This window comes from Phalacrocorax aristotelis, chromosome 6 (assembly GCF_949628215.1).
Source record: "Phalacrocorax aristotelis chromosome 6, bGulAri2.1, whole genome shotgun sequence".
In the NCBI taxonomy this organism is placed as follows: domain Eukaryota; kingdom Metazoa; phylum Chordata; class Aves; order Suliformes; family Phalacrocoracidae; genus Phalacrocorax; species Phalacrocorax aristotelis.
In genome coordinates, this window is record NC_134281.1 from 28,177,392 (window position 1) to 28,201,766 (window position 24,375).

A 24,375-nucleotide genomic window follows, 5' to 3' on the forward strand; every position below is an offset into this window, starting at 1 on the left:
TATACAAAGTCAATTAACAGGCTTTAATAATTCAGTTGAAATGTATTAAGTGTTATATTTTATTTTTTATAGCTTAGCCAGCTGGTTTAAAAAAAAATTATACAAAACCTGCTAGCATTACACCTGCTGATTTTCTACATTTGTCAAAAGGATAGATTGATTTTTTGTTCAGACAGAATACCAGAAAAAAAGCCAACCTTAAACATTTTAATGCAGAGCTTGAATAAATTTGGACAACATTTGATCTGGTTTATTTGACCTCCCTTGAGCAGAGGTACTAGGATCTATGGCTGGCATGAGCACTTTCATAACTTTTCTAAAGATATCCATGCATCTTAAGATTTTTGAAACTGGATTTACATATCTGCATCGATCGACTGATGAATAGATACGTACATACATACACACATAAGTAGATATCTGTTAAGGAATTAGAGGATCCGGAAATGAGAGTGTAGCAGGCTTATAAATACTTGCAGTTTTAAATTCACAGAATCAAAGAATGGTAGGGGTTGGAAGGGACCTATAGAGATTATCTCATCCAACCCCCCTGCTTGAACAGGCATACCTAGAGCAGGGGGCACAGGATGACATCCAGGAGGGTTTTTAATATATCCAGAGAAGGAGACTCCACAACCTCCCTGGGAAGCCTGTTCCACTGCTCTGGCACCCTCACAATTGTGCTGATTTTGGCTGAGAAGGGGTTAATTCTCCTCACCGTGGGGGGTCGGCTGCCTTTCCAGCTTCCCACCCTTTGCCACTTCGGCGGGAGGCTGGGAGGGGGAGGGCCACGGGGGGGGGCGGCTGACCCCAACTGGCCAATGGCAGGTTCATTCCATACCATGTGACACCATGACCAGTATATTAAGGGGGGGCAGTTTGCGGCTCCAGAGAGGCGCGGTGTCAGGTCGGCGGGCAGCGAGTGGCAGCGTCACGTGTGGTTTGTTTCGGCAGTTCATTCCCCTCCCCCCTCCCTTTCCCTGCCCCACCCAGGGTTTCGCACCTCTCGTTGTTCTCCTTTACATTGCATTTCTGTTGGTTTCCTTTAATTTTAATTATTAAACTGCTCTTATCTCAACCCACAAGCCTTACCCTTCTGATTCTCTTCCCCATCTACTGGTGGGGGAGTGAGCAAGCGGCTGTGTGGGGCTGAGCTGCCGGCTAAACCATGACAACAGTAAGGAAGTTTTTCCTCATATTCAAGTGGAACTTCCTGTGTTCCAACTTGTGCCCATTGCCCCTTGTCCTGTCATTGGGCACCACTGAAAAGAGTCTGGCCCCATCATCCTGACACCCACACTTTAGAGATTTATAGGTATTGATGAGATCTCCCCTCAGCCTTCTCTTCTCCAGGCTGAACAAGCCCAAGTCTCTCAGCCTGTCCTCATAAGGGAGATGTTCCAGTCTCCTGACCATCTTGGTAGCTCTCTGCTGGACACTTTCCAGTAGATCCCTGTCTTGAACTAGGGAGCCCAGAACTGGACACAGTACTCCAGAAGTGGCCTCACTAGGGCAGAGCAGAGGGGGAAGATAACCTCCCCTGACCTGCTGACCACATTCCTTTTAATGAACCCCATTGGCCTTCTTGGCCACAAGGGCACATTGCTGGCTTGTGGTCAACTTGCCGTCCACCAGCACTCCCAGGTCCTTCTCAGTGGAGGTGCTTTCCAGCAAGTCAACCCCCAACATGTATTGGTGCATAGGGTTGTTCCTCCCCAGGTGCAGGACCTTGCACTTACTCTTGTTGAATTCAGTGAGGTTCACCTCAGCATAGATCTCCAGCCTGTCGAGGTCTTGTTGGATGGCAGCACAGCCTTCTGATGTATCAGCCCCTCTTCCCAGCTTGGTATCATCAGCAAACTTGCTGAGGTTACACTCTATCCCATCATCCAGGTCATTGATGAATATGTTGAACTGGACTGGACCCAGCACAGACCCCTGGGGAATACCACTAGTTACGGGTCTCCAACCAGACTCTACCCCATTCATCATGACCCTCTGAACTCTGTCGTTCAGCCAGTTCTTTATCCACCTCACTGTCCAGTCACCTAACCCACGCTTCCTTAGCTTACCTGTGAAGAAGTTATGGGAAGCAGTATCAAAAGCATTGCTGAAGTCAAGACAGACAACATCCACTGCTCTCCCTTCATCTACCCAGCCAGTCACACCATCATAGAAGGCTATGAGGTTGGTCAAGCATGATCTTCCCTTGGTGAATCCATGTTTACTACTTCTGATAACCTTCTTTGCCTCTACATGCCTGGAGATGACCTCCAGAATGAACTGTTTCATCACCTTTCCAGGGATGGAGGTGAGGATGACTGGCCTATAGTTTCCCATGTCCTCCTTCTTGCCCTTTTTGACAACTGCAGTGACATTGGTTATCCTCCAGTCCTTGGGAACCTCTCCAGTCCTCCATGACCTTTCAAAGATGATGGAGAGTGGCTTAGTGACAGCATCCACCAGTTCCCTAAGCACTAGTGAGTGCCTCCCATCGGGGCTCATGGATTTGCTAGGATCCAGATTGCCTAAATGATCTCTAGCATAATTCTCAACCAAGGGGAAGTCTCCCTTTCTACAGATTTTCTCTCTCACCTCTGGGGGCTGAAATGCCTGAGGCCCAGCCTTAGCAGTAAAGACTAAGGCAAAGAAGGCATTCAGTAACTGCCTTCTCTGCATCCTGTGTCACCAGGGCACCCACCTTGTTCAGTAGTGGGCCCACAGTTTCCCCAGTCTTTCTTTTACTATTGATGCATTTGAAAACACTTTTATCATTATCCTTAGCATCACTTAGCAGATTTAGTTCCAAGTGGGCCTTGGCCTCCCTCGTTGCATCTCTGCATACACTGAAAACATTCCTATATTCCTCCCAAGTAGTCAGTTCCTTTTTCCACATACTGTGAACCTCCTACTTCCATTTGTGTTTTTCTGGAAGCTCTTTGCTCATCCATGTGGGTCTCCTGGCTCCTTTGCTTGACTTCTTCCTCATAGGGATGCACTGATCTTGAGCTCAGAGGAAATCGTCCTTGAATATTGACCAGCTCTCTTGGACCCCCTACATTCTAGAGCCCTAACCCATGGAATTCTTTCAAGCAGGTCTTTGAAGAGACCAGAGTTATCCCTCCTGAAGTCCAGAGCTGTAATCCTACTTGTTGCCTTTCAAAACAAAACTTCACTCATTATTGCTGTTGTCAATATCATTATTATCATTCATTGTTACCATCATCATTCAAATAATTACTATAATGGTATTATTTTGTTATTGTCATTGTCATCCATTCCCTCATTTACAGCACAATCTATGCTAACAGTTAAATCTTACATGTCATTGTAAGATGTTGAACCCTGTTTCTGCATATCCAAAAGTGTTACTTTTTAATACTCATAGTCTAAATTAGCTCTGTGTATGTAAAACCATTGAGATGCTGCCATGCATTTAGCAATGATGTCTACGATCCTTGTTGGCTTTTAATCTCAGTAGCCAAGGTGCCCAGGCGAGTACTTTGGTAAGAGCAGTTGAAATCAAAATGGGGTTGTCTTTTTCCTACTCCACTTTTCCTCTTCAGGTTTGATATTTTTATGTCACTTGCCCCCCTCCCAAAAGGAGGAGTCACTACTTCTGATGTTACCTGTCTTGGTTTTGTGTTTCTTGTCATCCTTCTTGTGTATTCCTGAGGATGTCCTACTTGTTTGCAGTCCCTGCATGTCGATAATGTGACAAGTTGCTGTCAGTCTGACATGCAGCTCTTTGGTGGTTACATTGCTCCCACATGAATGTAAAGTACTTAAACATTGTACCTGGTTATGCTATCATAGTGCTACAAATTGGGTTAAAGTAAAATTAACATTAACTATAACCCCATCAGTGCACTTAAAATTTAGTGATAATTTGAGTATGTCTAAACCAAAATGGCAACAAAAAAGACCCTTAAAAGGAAAGGTGAACGTTGACTTCTAAAAAACTGAAGTGATATATATCCAGTATGCAATAACTTATATAAGGTCATTGAGCTTTGCTGTCAAAAGCACACAGCTGAACCTGTGCTTCTGGAACTTGTGGAGACATTTTCTGATAACCTGTGAACTTTTTGACTTCAAAATTTCCAGAGGGAGACAAGTCCTGAAATTCATTATTGAATTTTATGCCAGTTTAAGCCTGATTCACACTACCTAGATCTTCTTTTTCAGTGTTTTCTACCAGCAGAGGTCAGTCTCTCTACCCTCATTTTGCTGATGAAAAATAATGAGGCACAGAGAGATAGAAGTGACTTGTCTAAACCCATCCAGCAGGTGCAGGTGGATTTGGAGTCTGAGTTCAGAAGGTCCAGTGCTGCCAATTTGTTGCATCTAAGTTACAGAGTAGGCTGCTTCAATTCCCACAAGCTGCTTACACTTACAGTCTTTCTAATGACAAAAGAAACATGCCTTGAATCCAAAGCCAAGGATTTATTGTTAGTCTAAAGTCTTAAAAGTCTAATCAGACTATTACTACTAATACAGTTACAATGATGTTAAAACTAACAGTTCAAATCGTATGCATTTAAAATGATATGTGCATATACAGACTTGTTCACCATATGATGTTATGCTTGTTCTTCCACTGCTCATCTGGGTCTCGATGGCTGCAGACTGGGACTGGGCTGGAGGGTATTACAGTCAGTTGCTATCACCTTGAGTCCCTTGCCAGGAGAATTCTGTTGTTGACAGCTTCTCACTTTTTGCTATATTATTCTTTGGAGTAATTTTTTCTGTTTCCTAACCTGCTGTTATACATTCTAACATGCATTTGAATTTGATATACAGAGTGAGTTTTATCCAGCTCCCAAGACTGAGCTCTTCTGGTGCCCAATAATTGACTACTGGTGAGTTGTTGCTATCTTAATGCCCTCAGCTATCATCCTTTGTCTGTATTTTCGAGGCCTTTGCTATCATCCCGCACATGTCATCCTCTAGGCTAAATGTTTCTATAAATACATTAAGAACAAAAGGAGGGCTAAGAAGAATCTCCATCATTAGTGGATTTGGGGGGAAACACAGTGACAAAGGATGAAGAGAACTTAATGCCTACTTTTCCTCAGACTTTACTAGTAAGAAAGACCAGTTTTTCTCAGGGTACTCAGCCCCCTGAGCTGAAGACAGGGACAGGGAGAAGAATAGAGCCTACATAATCCAAGGGGAAATGGTTAGTGACCTGCTACTTCATTTAGACACACACAAGTTTATGGGGCCAGATGAGATATGCCCAAGACTATGAGGGAGCTGGTGGAAATGCTCACCAAACCTCTTTCCATCATTCATCATCAGTCCTGGCTAACAGGGGAGGTCCCAATTGACTGGGGGTTAGCAAGTATGACATCCATCTACAAGAAGGTTTGGAAAGAGGATCTGGAGAACTACAGGCCAGTCAGCCTGGCCTCGGTACTGGGAAGGTTATGGAGCAGATCATCTTGAGTGACATCACATGCTACGTACAGGACAAAGAGGTGATCAGGCCCAGTCAGCATGAGTTTATAAAAGGCACGTCCTGCTTGGCTAACCTCATCTCCTACTATGACAATGTCACTCTCTTACTGGACAAAGGAAAGGTTGTGGATTTTGTCTACCTAAACTTTAGTAAAGCATTTGACACCATTTCCCACAGCATCCTCTGGGAGAAACAGGCTGCTCATGGCTTGGATGGGCATACTCTTCACTGGTTAAAAAGCTGTCTGGATACCCAGGCCCGAAGAGTGGTGGTGAATGGACTTAAATCCAGTTGGGAGTTGATCACAAGTGGTGTTCCTCAGGGCTCAGTATTCGGGCCTGGTCTGTTTAATATCTTTATCGATGATCTGGATGAGGGGATCAAGTGCACCCTCAGTAAGTTTGCAGATGACACCAAGCTGTGTGGGAGTGTTGATCTGCTTGAGGGTAGGAAGGCTCTGCAAAGGGATCTGGACAGGCTGGATAGACAGGCCAGAGCCAACGGTATGAGATTCAACAAGGCCAAGTGCTGGGCCCTGCACTTGTGTCACAACAACCCCATGCAACGCTACAGGCTTGGGAAACAGTGGCTGGAAAGCTGCCTGGAGGAAAAGAATCTGGGGCTGTTGGTCGACAGCTGGCTGAACATGACCAGCAGTGTGCCCTGTTGGCCAAGAAGGCCAATGGCATCCTGGCTTGTATTGAGAATAGTGTGGCCAGCAGGAGCAGGGAGGTGATCGTGCCCCTGTACTCAGCACTGGTGGGGCTGCACCTTGAATGTTGCATTCAGTTTTGGTCCCTTCACTGCAAGAAAGACATTGAAGTGCTGGAGCATGTGCAAAGAAGAGCAATGAAGCTTCTGACGTGTCTGGAGAACAAGTCTTATGAGGAGCTGCTAAGGGAACTGGGGTTGTGTTAATCTGGAGAAAAGGGGGCTGAGGGGAGACCTTATCATGCTCTACAACTACCTGAAAGGAGGTTGTAGTGAGGTGGGTGTTGGTCTCTTCCCCCAAGTAACAAGCAATAGGACAAGAGGAAATGGCCTCAAGTTGCACCGGGGAGGTTTAGATTGGGTATTAGAAACAATTTCTTCACTGAAAAGGTTGTCAATCTTTGGAAGAAGCTGCCCAGGGAAGTGGTTGAGTCACCATCCTTGGAGAGATGCAAAAGGTCTGTAGATGTGGCACTTTGGGACATGGTTTAGTGGTGGACTTGGCAGTGTTAGGTTTACAGTTGGACTCAATGACCTCAAACTTCTTCTCCAACCTAAATGATTCTATAATTTTATAATTCTACTCTAAGTCACAGGTAGCTCATGCTATGCAGAATAACTTCTTGTTATCAATATCTAGTAGCTGCAATAATACGGTAATATCACACCACACAATTGTATAAAGCCAGGTTAAGAAAACGTAGGCAGCAGTCATCTGGTTATTACACAGTTATTGTTACAGCTGGACATGTTAAAACAAATCTCCAGGCAGGCCCAGACAAGCTTAGAAGCCTGTTTTGTTAGCTTAACACAAAGTCCGCAGCATGTTATAGGAACCTGCAACATTATAGTTAGTGGCCTGTACAGCTACCATGATTCCCATACCTGTGGAGTTCACTTAAAAAGAAAGCAGGACTCTTATAAGATATATGCCAATAATGATAGTCACAATGGCAATTTAAAGTAATTCAGTGTCACTCTTATTTTGGACAACAAATTCATAAATGTCAAGGTTACAATTACAACAAGTTACCAACATGGTCCTAGGTTAGCATGGTGAATCCTATGGCATCTACAACATTCACAGAACTCTCACCATTTTTCTCTTCTTCTGGCTAAGAATATATTTCATCCAGGTAATTTTTAAATATCCAAGTTCTATTACATTTACTTCACACCTTACATCTGACTCTGGGTTTTGAGTAAAAAGATTTGTTTAATCACAGTGCAATCTTTTTCTGTTTTAGTTTCTTTGGTTCCAATACATGATGATGCCGTTCATAGAATTCATAAATATAAGGTCTCTGATTAGATATTTGCTTGAATAATTCATAGTGAAACAAAACATATTTTTTTTGTTACTTTAGACAGTTATATTATTCATTTTGGAAAAAAAAATTGTCTCAGGATCATTCTGAAGAGACTTCTAATTTTATTTAACTGAAATATATAGAGACACAAAGACAGTTGTATTGTAAATGATATGTAGTATTCTGTTAAATGTATTCACAACAAGTACAAAGATGTAAGACATATCTCAAAGATGTTCATTTGGCTTCTGAAAGGAAAATAAGTTGTCAGATCTAAGTAGAATCCTTCAGAGGTATTAGCTCTAATTGCTCATAGAAGTAAGCACAGTGTACCTAAGCCATGTATTGCATTGCCCTTGGCTGTCCTGCTCCAACATTATTTTCTTCCACTTTTCTCAAGTTATACTGTCTCACCACACCTTCAGTCAGGGCACCTGATTTCACTTGTTTTATTTTTCCTTAGAAAAACCATTTGTCCCCATGGCCCAGAGTGTATTTAATCTTGCCTTGTACAACTGTGATTTGGATGGTGCTCTGTTATTTAGCTTGGATGGGAGGGTATCTCTTATGCCTAACAGTTTCAGTAGCATCTAACCCAGCCCATGAAAGAATATTATGCTTATGGTGGCTCATTACTTTGAACATCCCAAAGCTATTGCCTTCATTTCTTTTTATCAAACTACTCTTCATGGCTAGTGGGAGTCTTCTAAAGTAATTTTGAATCAGCACTTAATAATGAAAGCTGAGGTTTTGGATGAACATATAGCACTATTGCTGAAACTTCAGCCATAAAGAGTATCCTCAAGGCCAGAATGACATTTCTGAAGAGGGAGATGATGTAAAACCTGGCAGGTGTGTCATGGTTCACCATGGCACACCAAACTACACCATGGCAGGCAGCAGAAATCCAGGCCCTGAAGCTTTAAGTCTTTTTTCTGTATTTTTTCTCTGAACCAGGGTTACTGCCCCCTTCCTGCACAGTGGACTATCAACTTTTTGGGATAGGGAGAAAGGAGTATGTTGAAAGAGTTTTTTCTGAAAGGTTTTCAGATTCAGGGTGAGAAAGATCTTCAAATATCTAAATGTTGCTGAGGAGAAGAAAATGTTTTCTTTCCCAGCTCCCTCTTCTTCTTCATCTTGCTTTGTCAATCTACAAGTGGGTTTTATTCACCTTCAATTCAATTTTCTCTAAATCATACTCCCCATTTGGTATCCTAAATACAAATTCTACAATATCCTAAGTGTGAAGAGGAACAAAATTATATAAAATATACATCTTCAGAACTTTCACTTTTCTGACAGATTCTACCTTTCCTTCCCCAGTGATAGAAATAACCCTTTTAATTATTTTTTCCAAGTTGTGAAAGCTATTGTATATCAGGTGTACTAAACTGCTTACTACTTGTATTTCTTTAATAGAAAAGGAAACTTTGAAAAAGACTCAGTCATCCATGGATAGCTGGTAAAGACAGCACAGGTTAGAAAAGAATCAAAAGCAGTTATAGCAGAATAAATCTAAAACAATGAAACAAGTAGAATAAGATAATAGTAGGAGAAGTGAATAGAGCAGGTGAAGAATTATCCCATCTCTTCTCCCTGAAGAAAGCTGACAGTACAATAGAAATAATCTATAATGAAAAGGTGTGTTCACATTTTTGATTAAATATAAAAAAGAAAGATATGTAACAAAAAATAATTAGACATCTAGGAAACACAACCTACAAAGGAAGATTGAAAGAACTGACATAGCTTAAGCAAGGGAAGACTAAAGGCAGATGCAGGAACAGTCATCAGCTATGTAACAAGCTGCAAAAAGCAGGAAAAATATCTTTTCTTAGGTGAATAAGACAAGAGTAATGGCCTTAATATGCAGCCAGGGACAACTAAGTTAGGAAAAGGACAATGAACATCAGTGGAGGTAGTTTGAAGACAACATCCTTGGTAGTATTTACTTCCCTTAAATTACTGAATTTCAGCCTATATAACTTTTTGAAGCCTTTGTTAACCTTCTTTTCTGTGATTCTGTCAAGAAGGACAGTAAAGAAGAGGTTTCTAATGCAAAATGACCATTCAGCTGTTAGCCTGTTTCACCTGAATCAGATTTAAAGGATCTTAAATTTAAAGTATTCGTAAATTTTACTTTTCCAAACCTTTTTTTGACTAAGAATGCATTTTTATTCCTAAAATCTTTGAAACCAATTTGAATTTGAAACCCTTTCAGTGACTGTTGATTTTGTCTCTTTACACATTTACATGTTTCAGAATAATTGCTACTACCAGAGTGGTGTTAAACTGAGAAACAGAAGAAAAAATCCTGACCTCAGGTTTTAGCAAAAGGCCTGTTCTGTCTGGAACAGTTAGGTGGGCAGGTTAACAGCTGTTCAAGAAATATAAAGTCCGCTTTTATTCAATATGTAGTGAAAGAAAGCAATCTCGACACTCCCACCTATGGCAAGGATTAGATATTATGACATTGCTATGTACAAACAGTCTTAATACCATGATATTTCTGTAGACTAAGTTTATCTTTTACTCTTTTATAATATTATTATGTTTATCATAAATGAAACTAGCTGCCCAAATGCACAATATTATGGCTACTCCAGGATAAATAGAACTTTTTAATCACTGTGCAATAACCCATTTAATCCTTGACAGGATATACTGACAGTTGGCACATGAAAAAAATGAGACTTCTTTGAGGATATGTTTCTAAATACTTGTTAATTCTGAAAATCATATTGGACTCAACTGAAGAAGTGAAAACAAGGAAATAATGTTTTCTGTAAACAAAGAAGTGCCAGGAAAATCTATAAGGGGACTTAGTAATTTATAAATTTTCCATGTATTATTTTACTTCCCTTATCAACAGTGTCACCGTAGGAACTACATTAACAGTAAATACCAAAAAATATTTTTCTTCCCACTAAACAATATTCATAATGACTTTCTGTTGCATATAATTCTCAGCCTTAATTAAAACAAAATTAAAAAGAGAACCTCATAGTTTATAAAAGTGTCTAAGAGATCCATTGGGATTATATTTATTGTACCATCACCTCCAAAGATTGCTGGTTGAGCTGGTTGAGGACACCTCTAAAACAGCAGCTTCATGAAAATGTGTTCACATCCATCTAGAAGCTGATTGTTGGTCCAGTAAAATTTCTTGCTGTAGTTTGATCCAATTGGAGATGACTGTCCTTGCTCTTTGTATGGGTCTAATTTCATAGCATTTGTGTATCCCTATCAAATTGATATCACATGGAATATTTGGCTACTGCCATAGAAGCCTGCCTGATTTTTGCAGCTAAACTGTAACTTTATTTCCTGGGGTTTTATTTGGTTTTACCTCACATTTATTTTATATTTGACTTGCTGTAAGTATAGCATCTCCCAGAGGTGTACTGAAGCATATGCAATATTTTGCTGCCTAATACTTAAATTGCCATTTGTTCAAGAGCTGAATCCTATAGTGAATTGTAGCTTTATAGAGGTCTGGGATCCACATTATCAATACTCCATTTTCACACCCAGAAGGGAGCTGTTTCATTTTAACATTCATTTAATATTTAACTGGATGATCCTTTCCTCTTATTTAAAAAGGAACATTTCCCCTGATATTGAGGTTCATTCATTTTGTTAAACCAGATTGAGCAATAGTGTGCTTTATCCAGAGCCATACTGAAACACTTCAGCTAAATTTAGACTGCTAAATTAAATATGTCTATGGGTGTTCTCTTGACCTAAAGCCAACCGTCACAGAATTATTTGTGTCAATGCTAAATCTGTGTCTAACTCTCCAAAATAGCATGGCCACAGCTAAACAGCCAGTGGAAACACTGGTCTCAGTGATGCTTGGTCCATGCCTGGCAATGGTTGGGGACAGTCCTTCGAGACTTCAACCAGATCTGTTCCAGGGACTGCTCTGATAAGTGAACACTACAGATAGTCATGTTCAGTGCTGATCAGCATTTCCTGGCTCCTTTTTGTGGATTAAATAGTAATGAGTACGGTCTAATGCATTTATTGATGTTCTAAATTTTCCTTTAAAATTCTGTCCTTTATCCCCGCTGCTAAATCATTTATTCCTGAGCATCATTCGTGGGTTACAGGATCAGCAGCAACAGGAGCAAGGCTTTTTCTCTCCATTAGGATTCACTCAGGGAAGTGTTGGAGATGACTGAAATTTTGGACCAACACTGATTATACCTGAACAAACCCTAGAAAACAGATGGAAGATGGATTCAGATCCCTGGTCGGTGCAGTAGGCAACTCCTCTCCTGGCCAACTTCCCCCCCCAGGTGCCCTTACACAATAGTTATGAGGCTCTGGAACCTGAGGGCCAGGAGGACAAAGACACAGAGTGATCCACCCAACGGCTTGACTAGAGGGAACCAATCAGCCCCACTCGTTACAACAGCCACTGGTAAGGAAAAAAAGAAGGGTAATTTCTGTTGGCGACTCCCTTCTGAGGGGAACAGAGGGCCCAATATGCTGGCCAGACACATCCCATAGGGAAGTCTGCTGCATCCCTGGGACAAGGGTAAGAAACATTCCCGGGAAGCTCCCTAGTCTAGTAAAAGGATCAAATTATTATCTGCTAGTGGTTGTTCAGGTCGGCAGTGATGAGGTAGCTGAGAGAAGTGCAAAGACAATCAAAAAGGACTTTAGAGAACTGGGGTGATTTCTTGAAGGATCAGGAGCGCATGTAGTGTTTTCCTCCATCCCATCAGTAACCAGGAGACATATGCAAAGGAACAGGAAGTCCCATCTCATTAACACGTTGCTCAGAGGCTGGTGCCAGCAGTGGAATTTTGTTTTTTTTGATCATGGGGCAGTTTACATGGCACCAGGCCTGCTGGAGACCGATGGGGTTCACCTGTCACAAAGGGGGAAAAGGATTCTGGCTCAGGAGTTAGCAGGCCTCGTTGAGAGGGCTTTAAACTAGATACGAATGGGGAAGGGGTTAAAACCAGACTTGCTAGGAATCAGCCTAGGGGTGGCATACCTGTGTTGGAAAAGAGATCAATAGATTAATTGAAGTGCATTTATACCAATGCACGCAGCATGGGCAATAAACAGGAGGAGCTGGAAGCAATCGCGCATTTGGGAAACTATGATGTGGTCACCATCATGGAAACATGGTGGGATGACTCACACAACTGGAGCACTGCAATGGATGGCTACAAGCTCTTTAGAAGGGACAGGCAACAAGGAGAGATGGAGGGGTAGCCTTTTATTTTAGAGAGTGTTTTGACTGTCTAGAACTCAATGATGGTAATGATAATGTTGAGTGCTTATGGGTAAGGGTCAAGGGGAAGGCCAATAAGGGAGACATCCTGGTGGGAGTCTGTTATAGACCACCCAACCAGGATGAGGAGACAGATGAAGTACTGTACAAGCAGTTGGCTGAAGTCTCACAATCTCTAGCCCTTGTTCTCATGGGAGACTTCAACTTACCAGATATCTGCTGGAAATACAACACAGCAGAGAGAAAGCAGTCTCGGAGGTTCCTGGAGTGTGTGGGAGATAACTTCCTGACGCAACTGGTAAGTGAGCCAACCAGGGGAGGTGCCCCACTGGACCTGCTTTTTACAAACAGAGAAGGCCTGGTGGGTGATGTGGTGGTTGGAGGCTGTCTTGGGCTCAGCGACCATGACATGATTGAGTTTTCGATTCTTGGAGAAGTAAGGAAGAGGGTCAGCAAAACCGCTACCCTGAACTTCAGAAGGGCAGACTTTGGATTGTTAAGGAGTCTGGTTAACAGAGTCCCTTGGGAGGCAGTCCTGCAGGGCAAAGGACTCCAGGAACGCTGGATGTTATTAAAGAAGTAAGTCTCAAAGGCACAGGAGCAGGCCATCCCCATGTGCCGTAAGTCAAGCAGGTGGGGGAGAAGACCTGCTTGGCTGAATAGGGAGCTTTGGCTGGAACTCAAGAAAAAAAGGAGAGCTTACTGCCTTTGGAAGAAGGGGCAGGTGACTCAAGAGGACTACAGGGATGTTGTGAGGTTATGCAAGGAAAAGATTAGGAAGGCAAAGGCCCAGCTGGAACTTAAACTGGCCGCCACTGTTAAAGATAACAAAAAATATTTTTATAAATACATCAGTGACAAAAGGAGGGCCACGGAGAATCTCCCGCCTTTGTTGGATGCGGAAGGTAACCTTGCCAGGAAAGATGAGGAGAAGGCTGAGGTACTTAATGCTTTCTTTGCCTCAGTCTTTAATAGTCAGACTGGTCATCCTCAGGGTTGTCAGGCCCCTGTGCTGGGAAATGGAGCTAGTATGCAGAATGAAGTCCCAGTTGTTGAAGAGGTGGTAGTCACTGACCTGCTCCTTCACCTGGATGTTCACAAGTCCATGGGGCCAGATGGGATCCACCCAAGGATACTGAGGGAGCTGGCAGAGGAGCTCGCCAAGCCACTCTCCATCATTTATCAGCAATCCTGGTCAACCAGGGAGGTCCCAGACAACTGGAAGCTAGGGAATGTGACGCCTCTCTACAAGAAGGGTCGGAAAGAGGATGCAGGGAACTACAGGCCTGTCAGCCTCACCTCGGTGCTGGGAAAGGTCATGGAACAGATCATCTTGAATGCCATTAAACAGCACGTGCGGGACAATCGGAGGATCGGCCTCAGCCAGCATGGGTTTATGAAAGGGAGGTCCTGCCTCACTAACCTGGTCTCCTTCTATGATAAGGTAACCCACTTAGTGGATGAGGGGAAGGCTGTGGACATTCTGTACTTGGACTTCAGTAAGGCCTTTGACACTGACTCCCACAGCATTCTTCTGGAGAAGCTGGCTGCTCATGGCTTGGATAAGTGCACTCTGCACTGGGTTAAAAACCAGCTGGACAGTTGAGCCCAGAGAGTGGTGGTGAATGGAGTCAAATCCAGTCGGCGGCCAGTCGCAAGTTGTGTTCCCCAAGCTCAGTGTTGGGGCTGGTCATTGATGATCTGGATGAGGGGATTGAGTGCACCCTCAGTAAGTTTGCAGATGACACCAAGCTGTGTGGGAGTGTTGATCTGCTTGAGGGTAGGAAGGCTCTGCAAAGGGATCTGGACAGGCTGGATAGACAGGCCAGAGCCAACGGTATGAGATTCAACAAGGCCAAGTGCTGGGCCCTGCACTTGTGTCACAACAACCCCATGCAACGCTACAGGCTTGGGAAACAGTGGCTGGAAAGCTGCCTGGAGGAAAAGAATCTGGGGCTGTTGGTCGACAGCTGGCTGAACATGACCAGCAGTGTGCCCTGTTGGCCAAGAAGGCCAATGGCATCCTGGCTTGTATTGAGAATAGTGTGGCCAGCAGGAGCAGGGAGGTGATCGTGCCCCTGTACTTGGCACTGGTGAGGCCACATATCAAGTACTGTGTTCAGTTTTGGGTCCCTCAGTACAAGAAGGATATTGAAGTGCTGGAGTGTGTCCAGAGAAGGACAACAAAGTTGGTGAAGGGTCAGGAGAACAAGTCTTATGAGAAGCAGCTGAGGGAATTGTGGTTGTTTAGTCTGGAGAAGAGGAGGCTGAGGGGAGGCCTTATTGCTCTCTACAACTCCCTGAAAGGAGGTTGTAGTGAGGTGGGGGTCAGTCTCTTCTCCCTAGTAACAAGCAATAGGACAAGAGGAAATTGCCTCAAGCTGCACCAGGGGAAGTTTAGGTTGGATATTAGGAAAAACTTCTTCACCGAAAGGGTTGTTCAGGCATTGGAACAGGCTGCCCAGGGAGGTGTTTGAGCCTCCATCCCTGGAGGTATTAACAGAAAGGTAGATGTGGTGCTTGAGGATATGGTTTAGTGGTGGACTTGGCAGTGATATGTTAGTGGTGGGACTCAATGATCTTAAGGGTCTTTTCCAACCTTAAGAATTCTATGATTCTGTGATTCTATGAAAATTAACATAGGAAGGTACATGACACTAGTCCAGCATCCTTTCTACCTGTCCCATCCTTAAAAAACACAAACACAAATATCAATAATGTTTTCAAACACTTTTTAAAAAAATACAGTACAATTTTTTGCTTCAGATGATGGTTTCTTTTTTGAGAAAGATATAATGTGTAGCTACAATTCTTCACAGAAACAGAGTGGTTCAAATAAAACCCTTCTTTTCATTTATTGCATTCATTGCAAACAGACTTCTGTGGTGTTAATTAGTATTTACATCAATTAAAATAAAATTGGATTCGAAGTTCATATCAGTCAATGAAGATTTATTTAACTTAAAAAATTCTGGCTTGATATTAGAATGTGTTAATAATTTATTATTCCTCAACTGTTGAAATATATACCTTCATAACTGCTGCAATAGAGTGTAGACAATCCCAACTAGTTCAGGTTCAGAATAAATACATACAATTAGCTTTGAGGAGCTGGAAGGCTTTATTTAGAAAATTTGTTCTGATTTCTAATCCTTTTTTACAACAGATCAAAACAGTATTCTCTGCTAAATGGAGAGTTAAGCAATACCCTCAAGTGTTAAAGAGCACCTTTGAGTGTATGTCATAGTTCTCAATGTTGTCTTATAATCAGAATTTTTTCCAGGTTATTCAAAGATGGTATTTGATAGAATTTATTACCAGTCAGAATGGTAACGTTCTGTGTTACCAGTCAGAATGGTTTCATCTCCTCCTTTATGTTTTTTTTGACAATTTTATGTCAAATAATCCTCACTTATGTGGAATCGTCCAACAACTGCACCAAGACAGGACAAGAAATTGTACTGGTGTCTCCACCAGTCTTAGCAGCTGAGTAAATGAAAAATAGTTTCATGCTGAATGTTCATAGCAGGAGGAAAATGATGCAGAGAGAAACATGAAGGAAGTGAAGGAAAAGCAACAACTGAGCAATAGTTCCTTTGTGCATTTGTCCATTTTACATTCATATGAAAGTTGTAATTTTTTTTCTCTCTCCTGCTGCCTTTTAACAGTTTTCAGATGCTAATCCTAAAAACTTTCTCATCCTTTATTGATCATCTGACAGCCATAGCTTTGCTCGTTAGTCTTCTGAAATCATGCTATAAACCCAGCATATTCCAGTAAAAATGCACATATATTTCATAGCCATAACTGACTTACACTCACCTGATTTATTAATGCACTTTGTGAAAGGGTTTCTCTTTCATATCTGCCCTTTTGACCTTAAAGAACTGCAATAATATCAGTAATTTCAAAATTTAACAACACTTCTCTTTCCTTACTGATCTGTGTATTGACTATTGGTATATCCCACCCAATATTTATATGCACACATCCTCTAAATATCAGTATGGGCTCCAAACCCATCTAAGATCCATGCCTGGACCCACAGCCCCTTATCCAGTTACCAGGGCAATGATCAGGCCACAGAATAGTCACTTGCCCACATACACTAATGCTCAGCAAAACAATTTATCTGATGATAAAACTGACATTACATGCACCCTTCACCAATGCAATAAAGTGGAGCAAATAAAAAAGGAGATCTTTCTGTCCTGTGTCTGTTGCAGTGCACGTAAGAAGTAGTGAACCTGAAATCACAAAAAGATGCTACAGGCTGGAAAACAAAAAATCCCTGCTCAAAGCAAAGATAACAGAAGATGAAAAGTTACTTTTCTAGGAAGGCTGGAAAATTTGTAACATTGTTTTAAATCAGTTAGGACAAAAATCTGCCTGGAACTGCATAGTCACAGAGAAACCTTCCTCTGAACATGAGAGGAATTCAGTCACCACTTATGGTCTTAGCCAAATATTACCCTACCATTCTATACTAAATCTTTCCTTCTCTAACTGCCAGTTTTGATGACACTGAAATTGCTGTGGCAAACCAAAAGAATGGAAATTGTCTCCTTTTATGCATCAAACACAGAATTATCTTTCCTTTCTAACTCAATTTTGAAATGACTGCAGTGAACATAGAGTCAGTAGCTAGAAGAGGTCACTTGATCTACAGCTCTGACTAATGCACAGCTTGGCATTGACTGAACTGCAAACTTTGGATAGCACGGTACATGGTCCTGTTAGGAGGTCTTATGTTAAAAATCAAAAGCTCATTTTGTGTCTAGTGTAGTTACTTCATATCATCTATTTGGCTTTTAATTCTGACAGAATGCTCAAAAGGAAAATATCAGCTTAAAATTTGGAAAATCAATGTTATTAAAATATAATTTCTATTATATCTCTCACCATAGAATTCTGCTTTTTATAAAAATTCTGCCTGCAAACTCTGTGTTTCAAATCTCGTGACTCCAAATCATTGTGCCATTCACATCTCTTTATGCCTTCCCTGACTTTTTCACTAGCTCTTTGCAATTTTAATAAGAAGCTCCATCAGAAGATCGTAGTTTAATGAACCTGGAGGTCAAACAATATTAGTTTGTTTCCTTAAAAGCAGTATTTTAATAAAATTATGCTGCACCACTGGGACTGGCATTCTTTCCAGACCTGTAATTTACATTATCATGTTTTTTTTGAGGGTACACTGAAAAAGTTTTATCCACTGGGCTTATCAATTTACCATTTTTCAAAGGCTAAAATTTCCTTCATTTATGTTTATCAAGGCATTAGATTAAGAAAGGTTGGCAATTATATTTGCTGAAGTTCCTGATAATGCTTCCTTAAGTAGTAAATAAATACTTGCTTAAGTAACTGGAGTAGATTAAATGGCATACGGAAGAATCCAGTTTCTCCTTATTTTTAGAGTACTTGGCTGGTCATTATGTAAACAACTTAATAAATACAAATAATATGAATCACCCTGGCTTAGTCATTTAGCCAGACAGTAAAAGGACTATAGTGGTTTATATAGTCATCAGAGCCGTTGCTAAGCAACTTGGCAAAATCATGACGTTTAACCTCCAGCAGCCTGTCATACAAAACCTCAGCAGCACACTTTAGCCTGACACATGAAAAAATCATACAGTAGACCTCAAATATCTGCTGGCTAGATTTTCTGCTGGCCTCTCTGGGTGCAAGGAAGGAGCCTACATATGATTACTGCAAACTGATTACATATATCTGATGCCAAGTTTTGTAGTCCTCTATCTCTCCAAGGAAAAGCTCACCCCAAAAAGAGCTGGCCATCCCTGCCCTCAGTCAGCCAGCTATCACAGAAGCCAGATATACCAAAGTGAGGTTTTTTCCCCAGACACCAAGTTAGAGCATTTTCCAAAGTCCACTGAGCTCTGCAGGAGTAATAATTTTAAGAATTCAGCCAGCTTCAGATAGGTCTTTTATCAACTGTCTAATTAAGCCTATACACTTATTATCATGTGAAAGAAGCTCTTCATAATAACACATTATAATTGGGGTAGCTGCACTTTTTAATTTATTCCTTACACTATCAGCTGGCAGCTAGGAGGAAATGTAGGAGTAGCAAATATGAGTGGAGCATAGGTTTTGTGTCTGGAAAAGGCTCTGAGATTTTAAAATACTAGTATGGGTTAGTATCTGGTTAAATATTTTTTACTTCAATAAAATAGCACCATTCCATCCCCCCTGCCCAAAAAAAAAAAAAAGTTAAATATATAAAATAATACCTTCTCGATGAAATACCAATATCAGATACACCACAATTACACAAATCCTTCCACCTTTTTTTCATTCATGCCTCTCCTAAAGAAATATTTTGATAAGCCATTTGCCAGAAAATGCTGATTCATTCAGAAATTTGCTGCTGTGTTTTAGTAGCCAGCAAGTCCTCCTCAGACCACCATGGATCACAGCATAAGAATTTCTGCTTTAAAAGCAATGTCCACCTGAAAAAGACAGGGCAAAGGAAGGCTTTACATCCACCTGGCCAGGTACAGTAGATGTGAGAATTCCCTGCTGGAGAAGTATCACGTATCTCAGATTGCACTTGAGGATTTCTCTCTTACATAGATTTTTTCCAGCATGGTGCTATTCCTACTAATGCAGAAATAAATCTTCCTTCTTTTTCTTCCCCAGACAGCTTATCTTCAGCAGTATATTCTTTATTATTGTAGGCAAGATGAGGGATTGACCTGAATGTTTCAGTCTTTTTACTTTAGGTTATGGAGACTACTTGGAAAATTGAAAGGAGCAATTCTTGGCTTTCTTGAGTATATTGAGCCCCTGGGTTTGTTTCCAGGATGGTCTGAATCTGTGCAAAAACATGAGATTAGATAGTGACAACCTTGAAGAACATTTTCCCCACACAAGAATATTTTTCCTGTGTGTCATTTGTGGTCCTACAATCCTCATGAACGGTTGAGTCCCCACTCCTAAGCTACGAGCAAGATCTAAGCCAAGGCAAGAGTTGGTTGAAGGAACAGTGAAGAAACATCATAATCCATTCAAGGTGAAAAATGATGATGTTCCTTTTTTTGGGGTTTCACTCATAATAGTAGTTGCAGACATTACTGCAAAAGGTGAGAGTCCAGAGCACAACAATGCTTGGGCACATGGCTTTTAAACAGAAAGAATATTGAGAGCCTAAGTGAACCAAATGACTTTGGAAGAAGGGTTACTACTAATGAATTTAAGAAAAACATGTAATTTTTAAACTGATGCACAGAATGGTATCAGGTTTACTCTATATAATACAATACTTTATTGAAGAAGCCTTGTAATGTGTTTAAAATGCTTATCATACTGGCTGACAAAGTGTTGAACAGAAAAATCTGACTGTCCACCTCAGGCATGCATTTTCTATGTATGGGTATGATCTATTGATACTTCCTCAATTCTTCAGCCTTTTTTAGCATTTATTTTTCTTTTCTTCTGACAAATATCAAATATTTGTCTTTGAATATTGGGTATTTGTTGGCATGTACAGACCATCTTTTCTCACGTACTATATTAAAATTCATCCTTGGTTCATATATTTCATATATTCCTGCCTAGGCAAATGAACTCTGCCTAGATTTATTCTACAGAGGTAATGAACTACGTAAGTTTTTGTTATAGTGTCAATGAACGTAAGCTCCAAAAAACCCCTGGAAACAGCTGAACTTCCAGATGTACTTGTGGAGCAAAATACTTATGAGGAGATAGCAGAGGGTTTGTACACCAGTTTCTGATACAACTTGTTCTAGGATACAAGTAGTTTATTATTAAATGTCTTGGGCTTTTGCCTCCTGCTTGTTTTGCAGATGTCTGACAAAAAAAGTGCATAAATCAGGAAGCCAACTGATCAAGGGTTCCTTGTCTTATGGAAAACATTAATGCCTTCTGGCCCTTAAAAACATAGATAAAGCATGGCAGAAGTTTCATGGGGCAAATGGACCTTCCCAGACTCTCATAAATTAGGCCAGATCTTGTTCTTGAAACAATTAGTTCACCTTGGATGCAAGGAGTCTTCATCCAAGGTTTCATGAAGCATAGCCTCCTGAGCTAATGATTTCACTAATTTAAAATAAAACTTTAAATGTGTGAATCTTCTATATTTAGAAAAAAAATATTTATAATGAAAATACTAACTTCAAATATGTTGTGTAAAATTCATTCTAATTTGGGATTAGACTAAAGTCACCATCTCACCAACATCAGGGAGTCACTGTGTACAACCTAGAAATGAAAATGGACCACAGAAAAGATGCAAATATACAGGTTATTAATTCTCATATTACCACAAAGTTTGACAATCAGGTCTTTAAGGATATTTTCTGAGATCTCTGAAGCTCACCTCTGTTGCAACCTGTGAAAATCACTCCTTCCATGCCCAAGATTAGCTGCTGCTTATTCCTTGTAGTCCAGATTTCACCTCTCCCAAGAAAAGGGAATCAGGTGCAAGATTCAGGATTTCTGTTGCTTCAGTGCACTCTGAAGTGTCTCTTCAAGACTACAGTTCAAATCCCTTCCCAGTCCTGTATGTTAGCTTTTCCTCACTGCTTCTATAAGGAAAATTCCTGCCCATTTCTGGCATGTTTTGTCTTTGTTACAATAGCTTTTTCCTGTCCTGTGTTAATGCCTCACAACTCTAATTTAGCATGACTTTCCACCAGTTACCAAACAAAACTGAACTAGGGAATCAAGCCAAAGTGCCTCAGGAGTCCCAGAAACTGATCCTGTAGGGACCTTATTGAATTTAATTAATTTGTACAATGTACAATGCTTTGAGATCATCTTATATAGGAATTTGACTATATTCTTCCATGTGACTGCTAAACACTAGGCATACAGTGCAATAAGCCTGTAATTCTCTTTTACCTGGTTATAAATAGAAAATGAAAGAAAAGGGAGAGTTAATATGCATCTTCTCTACTTAGGTCTTCATCATTCTCTCTTGTCTCTTAGGAAGGGCAATTTTCTAATCTGTTCCCTACAGCTGCATTGACATTTTTATTTTTATATTTAGAAATAAAAGGTCGAAGCCTCCAACCACTAGTTGGTTTAACAAAGTTGGGGGCAAGGTGAATACCTTCCTAAATTAGCTCAGCACAAGGGAAGCTGCTGTTCAGCAGTTATTTCCCACTGGCAGGTATTAGTATTCCTGAGGGAAATATGTACAGAATGCAGAAGAAGTGTGGATGAAAAGCATTTAACCTGCCAAATACAAAAACAAGACTCAAACTATGGAAAAGACATCTTGGGGAAAAAAAAAAAAAAAATCCAAAGCCCAGTATAAATTAAGACCCTGAAAATTTCTTTTTGTTTGGGAGGAAATCAAGCTTAATCACTCAATGCTTATTATTCTTCTTGTTGGATCCATTATAGCATGCTTAATGAGAACTAAAATTCAAGTTTTCATCAGTGGAAGAACCCTGAAAATACTTCTCAAAGGAGTTATGTGACTCTAAAAAAGAAAAAAATTATGTGATAGAGTGCAGAAACAGATATAAAAGCAAGACAGTCTTCCAAGATTTTAAAAAAGAAAAATTATGGAAAATGACAATGATTTCCTACAGGGACCACAGAATGCACAATGCTGCATCCATGCTGTTTTGAGGATATTAAAGTAAATGTACATCTGTTGTGCAGCATCAAGATAATATATCACAGTGTGAAGTTCCATGATGATTATGTGTATTCAGCTCTTCTTCTGTATATTGCAATTCCTCTTCTTCATTTTCTTGCACACCAGACAAACTGTCATTAGGAAACAAGTAAAATAAATACTTTACTCAAGCCATCTATCCTGGTGCTACAATAAAGAAATTGGAAGAATTCTGGTTTGACTTTTTCCCATGTCCTGTTGCCAGATGACTAAATATTTGGGGTTTGTAAACTCTCAGAGGTTGTGTTTGTTCCCAAATAAGTCACCTATATGTGAGTTCATCCAAGAGGTAATGATTCTACCCAGTCTGAGGGGAAAAACGCTTGCTCACCACTTCCAGTGGAAGAGCCATTCGCTAGCAGTGCACAGGTGGGGAAAGGGTTATAATGGGCATATATACCCAAAGGTAAAATAAAAGGCAAATCATTACAAGGTTTTATGGAAATATGCTGTTCTGTCATATCGTTTATGATGCTTTCATCTGACAAAGATTCAGATTTCCCATATGGGAATCACATTAAAAAGAAGAGCTATTTCTCTCACCATTTGATTCAGTAAAGTTATGTATTGCCTTGTGCAATGTAAAGCATCAGCTCAGTTGGATGGGGAAAAGGTGGGGGGAAAGGAGGAAAGGAAAAGAGCAACCTTTCCTGATGAGTGAGCTCATGTTTTTCTTGCTAGCTGTCTACTAAATGAAATAAAACCACAATGAGATCACCAATAATATAGAGTATGGGATGTTGATTTGCATTTAAAAAAAAAGGGGAAAAACCCATAAAGATTTTCCTCACTTACACGGCACACTAAAATAAAGAATTTCACAACTTCCATTATCACAGGCAGAAGCTTATTATTAATGTGTTTTTCTTTTTCAGAGCCTCTTCACTGAAATAGAATTCAAAACCCATGCTGCGACCCTGTAATATTGTTCACTGCAAGAAACTACTTTGTTCTGCCTCAGAGGCAATACATTTTTATGTTTAATTTTGTCTGGGTATATACAACACTTGTTTGTGTCCTTAAAATGTATTTTAAAGAGACTGATTTCAATGCATCTCTAGTAAATCCAGCTATGAAGATTTAATTCTCTCCCTCATGCAGCTAGACACAATTTACATTTTATTTTGGTAGCTCGTATGCCTACCAGGTAACGATGGACATAGTATCTAATCATAGACATAGAGATACATGCATATATTTGTTTCATGTTCTCAGTGTAGCTTTAATTTTGTAATTTTACTTGAAGTTTTATTATTAGCTTCAGATCACTCTTTAGCCTCAAGTGCTATTACCAAATTTATGTCTACAGTAAATTAGGTTCATGTAAATAGATGCTTTTTCTCAGAGAAAAACACCAGTAAGTGGTGCATGACCATTTCAGAAAGATTTTTATTTGACCTGGAGTTACGTCTTTGGAAATGAGCATAACCCGAAGTTTAACAAATATGTGTAGGCATGATAGTGTGTCTGTACTTCTCTGTTTTTATTTAATACAGATATGATAAAAGCAGGAGTAGGGTTTGATTCCTATGCCCACTATGAACAATAAGGACCCTGAATGCAAGCCTGCAGGAGTTTATCAGCCCACAGTATTTTGCTCAACACAAATGCTGCTTATTACAACACTTCTTTTTGTTTTGTTTTGCTTTGTTTTGTTTTGTTTTGTTTTTAAAAGAGATCCAAAGGAAAATAATGCCATTCTCATCTGAGTCTTTCTCAGTATTATTCTGCTTGCTTCTCCAGTCCTTCAAACATTAGCATATTGAGGTAATATCTTGTCATGTTAAGAATACTTGTACCAGGAGAAATTTTCCCCCTCACCTTATCATTTAATCATTATCCTTTCCAAAATCTAAATCACACTTTGTTCCAAACACGCTGTGTGTGACCAAGTCACCCATCAAATTCAAACGGTAAGTTATATGTTAATGGCCTTATTTATTTAAGCATGTGAAAATATTGGATT